This window comes from Littorina saxatilis, linkage group LG4, assembly GCF_037325665.1.
Source record: "Littorina saxatilis isolate snail1 linkage group LG4, US_GU_Lsax_2.0, whole genome shotgun sequence".
Classification (NCBI taxonomy): domain Eukaryota; kingdom Metazoa; phylum Mollusca; class Gastropoda; order Littorinimorpha; family Littorinidae; genus Littorina; species Littorina saxatilis.
Window position 1 is genome coordinate 55,001,803 of NC_090248.1, and position 10,952 is coordinate 55,012,754.

Consider the following 10,952-nt stretch of genomic DNA (forward strand, 5'->3'; position numbering starts at 1 on the left):
TCTTATTACTTCAAGATGCATACACGTGCTGTTGTATCTGTTAGTGCTTGCCGGACCGTGACCAGTGCTGATTAAAATGGCTTAGATTGTTACTAATTTGAAACTACAGTATGTCCTTTTTACGCGTTGTGGCAACTGAATTTTGTTGGTACCGATGATTTATACAAAGACTTTTATCACAGGTTTCTTCCATATCAAACATTTATACTTACCTTCAAGTTCGAGTTTACCTTTACTTTCACGAGGAGAGTCTGTGTGTGTGTGTGTGTGTGTGTGTGTGTGTGCACGCTTAAATATTCTTGATTTTTGAACATAAGCAGTTTATCTGTCATGGAGTTGTGTGTGTTTTCATGTCTGCGTGTTCTTTTCCCCCTCCTTCCTCCTCTCGGCAGTCCGGCTTCAGTCATTTTATTCCTCCCCTCAAAGCAGAAAGCAGCATTGTGTTAATGTTCAGAACTTTGCCAGGTTTTTTGTTTGTTTGTTGTGCTTCTTTAATTTAGGTTTGTTGTTTGTTTAAAACACTCAAACATACGCACACATTCACACGCACACTTTTACTTTTTAAGTTATAATAAGTATTGCATTCAGCCACGTTTTTTTTTCTCAGTTGATATTCTGATTTTTGCCATTTTTTTGTGTAATTTGTTTTTGTTGTGCTTGTTTGATGTAGGTTTGGTGTTGTTTGTCGTTGTTTGTTTAACACACACTCAAACACACACTAACCAGACACACACACACACCACCACCACCACCACCACCACAAGAATAGGTTTACACTCACTTTTTCCTCCACGTTTTAATTTTGGCAATATCATTAACCCAGGATTGCAAAGCAGGGATCATTTGTCAATTTCATAACAACGTACATACAATTTCAGCTGGTCACTTCAATAAAATGTGCATCATCACAGGTTTCTGCTGGAATGACAGTGTCTTATCTGTCAACACAAAATACACACACACAAAATGAGTGTGATGCTGTATGCCTCCTAACAGATCCTAACTTCACCCTCCAAACCTCCCTGCAGATGTATGTTCTGTGCACAAAAATAACCTTTTAAAATATACAAAATGCAAACGACATTTCTACATTTGTAGTTGTGCTGCAGACCTGTTTACCCCCATAAGTGTTTTGGAGTAATGCTCAGCCCCAAAAATAGTAATCCTGGTACAAAAATAGTAATCATCCAGCATTCGTCGCCAATTACAACGCACATGACAACTGTGTCTGCGAAACGCAATCATGCACATATATCCATCATTCACAAACAAAACACATCAAGTCAGTTTTTGTAGTCATCATAATGTCAAAGAAGATTACATCAAAAGCACATGCATCACTGATTTTTTTTCGTTTGCTCGTAGTAGGCCTTTTTCAGTGTGTCAAGAGCTTCTCTACTGTACTTGCGCTTGCTGAAGGTACTGAACTTGTCAAATTCAGGTGCACGGAGCCCCTGGGGCTTTTAGTCATACCTCAGGCAGCTATCTGTTAGAAGAACTACCAAGTTTCATTGACTTGCACCCAAAGAGTCAAGAACTGCGATTTTTTTACGAATCAATTTTGTACTCGGACCCGGCTGGTCTTGACCTATTTTTGGATCTAAATTTAGATCAGGTAGATCACCACATCATGCACAAAAAGACACGTCACTAGCAAACTATGTCAGACATCATCATGAGTTTGTATAAAACAAAATGGAGGCCGGAATCACTCAGTTGAATCGAACTCCGACCAAACACCACGTAATAACTAGGTTAATTTATGCACTCGCGTGAACAAGAAACTGTCGAGCTTCACAGATGTCGTCGTTGGGTAGTTTTGGGTTTGTTTTACTACCATAGGAGGATTTTTGAACTGTAAATGCACTCAGCTGCAACAAAAACGCAAAACGAAGGCTGTAAGCTGCACTGTGCCTTTAAGTAGCTCAACACAATGATCGCAGCCCAGGGTGCTAACACAGTTTGGAAGGTCAAGGTTTTATAGTATGCTTCACTAACGGGATCTTATAAAAAAGCTAAAACATTTACCACTGAAGAAAAACCATCTCTGAACAATTCAAAATTGTCACACTACTAGTTTTACATTTTAAGGATCTTGCCTAGTGCACATCTTTTTATTATGAAACATTTGTATTGTAAACAAAAGAAAACACAATGTCTTGTGATCTGTAAATGTTAATACAGGGAACTTTATACATTGTTCAAGTGAAGTACTGTACAGCCTATTTAGCTTGTTCATTTTCTCCCTATAATCTGCTACAATTCAATAAACTGCTGTAAACTTGTGTGCCCTTAAAGTAGATTTATGTCCTTCTGTGTGGGCACCTTCTTCTTCTTCTTCCTCTTCAGTGTTCAGTGTTTGCATTTGGATGTGTGCTCTCTGGCCAAGTCTTGTTGCACAGGGGTACGGGTGGCAAGAAAAGGCCACCCTCTCAGAACGTGTTGCAGAGTCTGTTCTTCCTACCCTAGCCACAGTCGCACGCTGTAGGTGCAAAACCTATCCTTTTGATGTGTACCTTCAGACAGCAGTGTTCTGTGCAAAGGCGAAAGATGGCTGTCTGTTCTGCGTGAGTAAGATGGGGCTATGGTCTTGAATGAGCTGGTAGCTGTCTGTCTTAAAAAAAAAAAAAATAGACATCAAAGAAGCTGCAGCACCAGCCAAGTGTTGACTGTTTTCTTTATGCGTAACCTGGTCCTGGCAGTAGCTGTTGTCCATCTGTAAACAAGCAAGATCATTATTATAATATATTGATGGTGTATTTGTTTTACCCAAAAGACGATTAAAATAACATTTAATTTTTGTTTTAGTTATGTGGCATACATGCAGTGGAACGATCATATCTTGTGGTATCTTCCCTCTGAGAAAAAAACTACTATTCAAAATGTACTTTTACATACTTTTTTGTTAACTTAGGCTTTTGAAGATCCACATCCAATCCTGCCACAATGTAGGCACAATCATAGGCTAAAATTGTCAGGGTTATTTACCATCGAACTGTCCTCAACATTCTATGCTGACACACACACATGCACACACACACTGGCACAGACACATAACTTGACTTCACTTTGGAAGGTTATGTGATGCTTAAATCATTTGTCTTGCCACTAGTTCATCACAAGTAACCACTGTGTTTATTGCTGGTATGTGCTTAAATGGAGGGATAGTCTTATCCCATGGTAAAAATTTTTTTTTTAAAAAAAAGCCTGGCAGGTGATGTGAGATGTGAGCCAAACTGTGTTCACGAAAAGCAGCCGGCCTTTAATAACACAAAGCTGCCTCTGTACACAATTCTGCTTTTACACATGCTATCCCTTAACTTGGATTCATACCAAAAATCAAGCCTGGTTTCATAGGAAACAGTCAGAATGTTGATTCAGCATTTAGAATGATAATCTTATTTCATGTACACGCCTTGGCAAATCTGACAATTAAGTAAGCAGAAGTTTTCTTCACGGACGGATTTGCTCATTTTATTATGTAGCAATGCACTTCACTTGGTCACATACACCCCCCCCCCCCCCCCCTCTGTGCACAGTGATAGTTTTAAACAAAGAATTCTGTAAACACAGGGGTGGTCAAATACACCCCCCCTTCCCTCTGTGCACAGTGATAGTTTTAAACAAGGAATTCTGTAAACACAGGGGTGGTCAAATACACCCCCCCCCTTCCCTCTGTGCACAGTGATAGTTTTAAACAAGGAATTCTGTAAACACAGGGGTGGTCAAATACACCCCCCCCCCCTTCCCTCTGTGCACAGTGATAGTTTTAAACAAGGAATTCTGTAAACACAGGGGTGGTCAAATACACCCCCCCTTCCCTCTGTGCACAGTGATAGTTTTAAACAAGGAATTCTGTAAACACAGGGGTTGTCAAATACACCCCCCCCCCCCCCCCCTTCCCTCTGTGCACAGTGATAGTTTTAAACAAGGAATTCTGTAAACACACGGGTGGTCAAATACACCCCCCCCCCCCCTTCCCTCTGTGCACAGTGATAGTTTTAAACAAGGAATTCTGTAAACACAGGGGTGGTCAAATACACCCCCCCCCCCCTTCCCTCTGTGCACAGTAATAGTTTTAAACAAGGAATTCTGCTGTAAACACAGGGGTGGTCAAATCCACCCCCCCCCCCCTTCTCTCTGTGCACAGTGATAGTTTTAAACAAGGAATTCTGTAAACACAGGGGTGGTCAAATACACCCCCCCCCTTCCCTCTGTGCACAGTGATAGTTTTAAACAAGGAATTCTATAAACACAGGGGTGGTCAAATACACCCCCCCCCCTTCCCTCTGTGCACAGTGATAGTTTTAAACAAGGAATTCTGTAAACACAGGGGTGGTCAAATACACCCCCCCCCTCTTCCCTCTGTGCACAATGATAGTTTTAAACAAGGAATTCTGTAAACACAGGGGTGGTCAAATACACCCCCCCTTCCCTCTGTGCACAGTGATAGTTTTAAACAAGGAATTCTGTAAACACAGGGGTGGTCAACTACACCCCCCCCCCTTCCCTCTGTGCACAGTGATAGTTTTAAACAAGGAATTCTGTAAACGCAGGGGTGGTCAAATACACCCCCCCCTTCCCTCTGTGCACAGTGATAGTTTTAAACAAGGAATTCTGTAAACACAGGGGTGGGACTCTCTTGTGATGAAAAAAGAGGAAATCCCTTTTTTTCCAGGGGGTTCGGGGGCATGTTACCCCGAATTTTGGTTAAATGGTACATTAAAATCTGTGCAATCTGACAAAAAAGACATTCTCCACACTCCCCAACCTCCCCCCCCCCCCCCCCCCCCCTCAAAATTACTATTAGTTATCAGGAGTTTTCAGTCAGCACAATTTAACTCTCAAGCCTCCAGTGTTCTGTTTCATCTCCACGTCTCTCCAAATCATTCAGTCAACAAGTCATAGATATTGTAATGAAATGTGACGCGGAAAAATAGATTACTCCAGCAGAATTCGTAAGTTGTGTCCGCGGAAATCCGCGGAAAAGCCCCACCCCTGAAACAGCACTACTCACTGCATGGTGCCTTTCCCAGAAATAAATTCATCAAAAAATGTCAACTCACAACAGCAAGAGTCAGTGTGTCGATTGTTCATATGTGACAAAGTTGAGGGATGAGCTTATCCTATGTTAAAGCCTGGCCAGAACTGAGACGGTGACGAGAAGTAGTGTGCCTATAATGACACAATGCTTTCTTCGTAAGCAATTAGATTCAACATCTCAGATCTGGTCAGGCCTATACAAATGCCATCTCTCAACTTGGTCCATACAAAAATCATGAACCTGGCTTAATTCTGTACAGAGTGGGAATTTGTTTTTCTCTTTTTCGAAATCCAAAATAAGCAAAATCAGGTCTTAAAATCAATCAATCAATATGAGGCTTATATCGCGCGTATTCCGTGGTTACAGTTCTAAGAGCAGGGATTTATTTTATCTTTTTATTTTATGCAATTTATATCGTGCACATATTCAAGGCGCAGGGATTTATTTATGCCGTGTGAGATGGAATTTTTTTTACACAATACATCACGCATTCACATCGGCCAGCAGATCGCAGCCATTTCAGCGCATATCCTACTTTTCACGGCCTATTATTCCAAGTCACACGGGTATTTTGGTGGACATTTTTATATATGCCTATACAATTTTGCCAGGAAAGACCCTTTTGTCAATCGTGAGATCTTTAACGTGCACACCCCAATGTAGTGTACATGAAGGGACCTCGGTTTTTCGTCTCATCCGAAAGACTAGCACTTGAACCCACCACCTAGGTTAGGAAAGGAGGGAGAAAATTGCTAACGCCCTGACCCAGGGTCGAACTCGCAACCTCTCGCTTCCGAGCGCAATTGCGTTACCACTCGGCCACCCAGTCCAAGTCCAAATGGAGCAAGTCTTAAAATGGGAGTGAATTTACAGATGTTATGAACAAGAAGTCTGCGAAAACAGGGTCATTAATAGGAAGGAGTCTTAGATTGGGGTGTCTTAAAAGGGGCAGGGGTGGAGGCCACTGTAATGACCATGAAATAATCAAAATAATACTATCAGTCATCTTATTCTCTACCAAATTTCTAGAGGTCAAGACAATGATACAGATTATTTACTTGTGTCACTGTTAGTGTCATTCTATGAATAACAGACCGATAGAAAGAGAGCTCTGTGTCTTGTACCTGGGTTCGTGCTCAGTTGCTTGAAAATTGACTTGTCAGAGGTTCTTCTTCAGCCTTACACCAGCCTACAGCGGTAGCTTCTACTTCACCAAACTTTGTTCTGAAACAAAATAAATAAAACACATCTTCAGGGTCAAGCATATGTATCAAATCATGATCACACAATTAAACCTTCTTCTTTGGTCAGTACTATTGAAGATTTGTTAATTGTTTCTTGTTCACAAAAGCACTAATCAAAAAATTGCTCCAGGGGCCTGCAACGCAGTACAATATATTACCTTACTGGGAGAATGCAAGTTTCCAGTACAAAGGACTTAACATTTCTTACATACTGCTTGACTAAAATCTTTACAAACATTGACTATATTCTATACAAGAAACACTTAACAAGGGTAAAAGGAGAAACAGAATCCGTTAGTCGCCTCTTACGACATGCTGGGGAGCATCGGGTAAATTCTTCCCCCTAACCCGCGGGGGGTTGTACAAGATAATGAAATAGAGTGAATTTTGAAGTGCATTCATAATTAAAGCCCAATCATGTGGTTTAACCTACCTAGTCTTGAAAAGCCTGTCCGAGGAAACAGATCAAGCACCCTTCCGCAGACCTTCCTGACGGAAGAGTCTTGGTTGTAACCGCTCACTTTCTAAAGTAGTCCATAAGCAGTTCCATGTGCCTATGTTATCACTGTAACCAGCTCCTTTGTGTACCTGTGATCTGGATGAGCTGCAACACATAAAACTTTCATATGAACACTATGTCAAGTATACCAGTTAGCATCCATCAAACACTGACTGACTGAGGAGCATCACAAGATCTGTTCTAAGGAGGTAACAACTATTGTCACAAAGTGTTTATGATACAGCTGCAGGCACATGGCACTGAGTGGTCAATTGGTGAGGGGGGGAGGGGGGGCAGAAGTTCTGCTCAGTCTTGTCTGCTGATACTACACTTTGTGGTGGTGTAAGGCAGGGAATCACACCCCAACCACTGGCCCCGCCCACCTGGTGTCGAGTGCCTGTGGATACATCAGTCCCAGTCATGGCTGGCCCCCGGTTGACAACTGCCATGTACGTCATGTACGGGTACATTTACTTTGCAGTACAGATTAGTTTTCAATAGCAATGACATCATGGACGCACACCTGCCCAACGCAGACAAGGACAGCAAAATCAGGGACCAAACGTGATAAAGAGTAACTAATCGTCACAAACATCAAAATGCTTTGCATTTCTTGACCAGATAACAATCATTTCTGGGCAATTGAAGATTATTATTCCACCTACAGGCTATCACCCCCATGGCTGTTACTTGTAACACATTTCATTTCTTAAAATATGTTTTGTAAAGTAATACTGTAGTTAATAGATTTCTCTGAAAGGCACATTCCTTCTCATGAAAACAATTTGGCTCACCGTCTAAGATCTGGTCAGGCTTTAAAATGGGATAAGACATGATCTCTTAACTTGTTCACATACCCACAATGAACGGTCTGGTTGCTCTCTGCGCCAAGTGCGATTGTGTTATGAATAAATGCTGTAAAAGCTACAACTGTACTAGCTCATTTAAAAAAAAAATCACAAAATGTCACTTCACCACAGCAAGCAAACAGTGTGTTTATTTCTGGTATAGAACAGACACACACATACACACACACACACACCAAAGCAACACAAAAGCCCAAAACATGCCTACCATCTAAATGAGGAATCCAGTTCCAACTGTCTTCTGCCAATATAACACTGCCAGAGACACCATGGTGTAGAAAGTCAGTTTAAAGAGAGACTACCTGAAAGAAAAATGATACAATAATAATAAAACACCCAGTGCAATAGACATATTTGCTCGTTAAAGGCTTACTTTACCATGTAAAAACATTTTGCTTCACAGTCTCAGATCTTGTCAGGCTTTTACTTGGGATAAGATCATCCCTCTACTTGGACGAATAGCAACATAGATCAGCTTGAATGCTCTCTGTGCAGAGTGGTTTTTGTTTGTTTGTTAAAGAATTAGTTTTGTTAGCTACACTGGTACCTTTTTGTGAAAATATTTCATCACACATTTTAACTCACCACAGCAAGCAGTCACTGAATATATAATTTTTTTGTATGTGGCCAAGATGAGGGATTCCATGTTAAAGCATAGCCACATTATACTGTAGTGACAAGGCAAGTGGGCCTTTAAATTGTAAACTGATATATTGTGCATTTTGACTTCTTCATAAATTATAACCCTGATGCAGGCAGTCATCAGTACATGTAGTGGTTTAGTCCCTTGAATGAGAAAAGAATGACTTTGCAAGAAAGAAACTCGGAGTCAAAGTCAAAATACCCTTTAAATTACATTTACAAACTATAGATTCCACAGGGTTTGAAGTTAGAAAGCTCTGAAAATAACTCTGCTATTTGAAATTGACTAATAGTATTAACTTATACCGCCATACATGATACACATGTACAGACAAATGAACTAAGGCTTGTGAAGATCCATAATCCTGCTACACAAAGACACAATCATTCAGAGGTTGAAATTGCCAGGGTCATTTTCCATCCCCATGTAGCCTGGATTTAATTACTGGCATGTTTTTCAGTTAAAGAGATGTGTCACTCAGAATGACAGGAGATGGTTCACTCAATGCAGAGCATAATATAACATTGATTTCTTCATGCCATCTGATTTGCAGTTGAATTCACAGGGCGAGAAAAATTCTAGACTGTCCTCAACATTCTATGCTGACTGTAAATTGTAATTATATAATACATCCACCCTAGCTAACTGGTACACTAATCACTTGCTCTGGCTTACTTCTTTTTCCAACATAATAAATCTGTTATTTGTACTTTAGCCTTTTGTGGTAAAATATTCTCATTACCACCAGTTGCACTCACAAGCTATTGCACTAGTGTATTTTGGAAATGATCAAAGGACTTACTTGTGTTCTACAACAGCACCATGTCAGTGTTGCGGGAAGAATGAGGCAGGGCTTGGTAATAACTGAGACCTGCAAGTAAACAGAACATATTTAGAATCCCAGCATGTGTTATAATTTGTGTATATTTATATTATAAGGTCTTACATTGCAATAACAAACACACACACACACATGCACACACTCATTCAATGTGCTCTATGTGCTAAGAATAAGAGTGATTGTTTAATGAATTAACGCTGAAGAAGCTACTAGTTGCTTAAACACATTCATAGCAAAATGTCACTTGATCACCACATCAAGCACACTGTATCTTCATTTCTGGTTGTATACATTGTATGCAAGTGGAGGGATGATCTTATTCCATGTAAAATCCTAGCTCAGCTGATCTCTCTCAACTTGGATTCATACCAAAAATCAGGAGCCTGGGTGTTTCTGTTCAGTGGGCATTTCCCTATTTGTTTTATTTGAATGCATTTCTTAAAAAGAACACTTCCTCTGCATAGCCGTCAGGATGTTGGTTCCACCTTTAGGAATGTGTCTTAGTGGACGGACAATCTTATTCCATGTACATGTTCCATTCCTTCGTGCATTATGTGATTCTACTGTATTTTAGTCATAAACAATGACCTTCATTCTAATAAGAAGAGACTATTACCTTTCACCTCGGACGTGTCAACTCATATTTTGCCGCTGAGTCGGTGGACAGTTGCTGGAAACCGAGTCCGTCGTCACACTTCGGGCTTTGGCAACTAAGTTCACTTTGCGGGTCTTTCCCCTTGTAACACCATACTTGTTCGATCACAGTTTCTTTGTTCATCGGCCGAAGCAGGCCCCTCCTTCGCTCCCGTCTCGGACACAGTTTCCTCAGTGCAGTCGGGCATGAGAGCCCGCCCTTGAACGCACTCTCCCCTGTACCGCATAGTTTTAAACCTCCCCACCTTTTTAATCTCCCTGTTTGCCGGAGCTAACCACTATCGGTAACAGTGACTCAACCACAGCAAGAACCCAGTCCTCTTCGGAAGAAGATGATGATCAAAGATGCATTGCCGACGCCGGCCATGTTGAATTAGTGAAAACCGAAACGTGGAAGCGAAACTAACTTATCTTCGGGAATCAATTAGGAAAATTATATGTGTAGTAGGTAGAAAAATGGCATTTAATGAGACAGATAAAACTCGGATCAAATGAGAAAGAAAGAACTATCCAAACTTGCGAGCACAGCCGCGGTAGTCCTAAGTACGTACTGAAGTTCCCGATCCATGTTTTAGTCTAACCAGCGCTGTCTCTAGTCTATAGATGCGCAACAGGATAAGAGATACCCTGAGGTTATAAGTGATACTCCCGGCACATACGTTGCACAAGCATAATTTAACGTTACCTTATGTACGGTCCAACCGGTGTGCAATGGGTGAGAGAGAGAGAGAGAGAGAGAGAGAGAGAGAGAGAGAGAGAGAGAGAGAGAGAGAGAGAGAGAGAGAGAGAGAGAGAGAGAAATCGGCATAGTTGGATCGTTACTGACAAATAAAAAGCTATAAAATAATTATAATGTAACTTGCTTCAACTTTCGTTTTGTTGGTATGTGTTATAGTGTTTCTTTTGCTCCCTATAGCTTACTATAGTCTACAAGAAAGTTATGTGTATAAAGTCGGCAAGGAGTGGATTGGGAAGGCTACCAAGTGACGACTGAATGATAACTCTAGATTTGATTTTCAACAATTGGTGCTGGAAATGCGTTGTAGGCGAATTTGAAAATAAACCATACATTTTCAGTTATACTAAGATGTTGGGACTGGGATTGGGATAGTCAAGTAAGATTCTTCCTCTGTTTAATTGTATTTCAGTCACAGATTGGTA

At 40.9% G+C, this 10,952-nt stretch overlaps 1 long non-coding RNA gene across 1 annotated transcript; it reads right to left on the reverse strand.

The window, feature by feature from the left end:
* Positions 1–657: 657 nt before the first annotated feature.
* LOC138965110 (uncharacterized) lies at positions 658–10,515 on the reverse strand. Its single transcript, XR_011455308.1, has 6 exons — positions 9,754–10,515; positions 9,099–9,167; positions 7,862–7,955; positions 6,722–6,892; positions 6,169–6,268; positions 658–2,716 (listed from the first exon to the last, which is right to left on the reverse strand). It is a non-coding gene; the product is annotated as an uncharacterized lncRNA (long non-coding RNA).
* Positions 10,516–10,952: the final 437 nt, after the last annotated feature.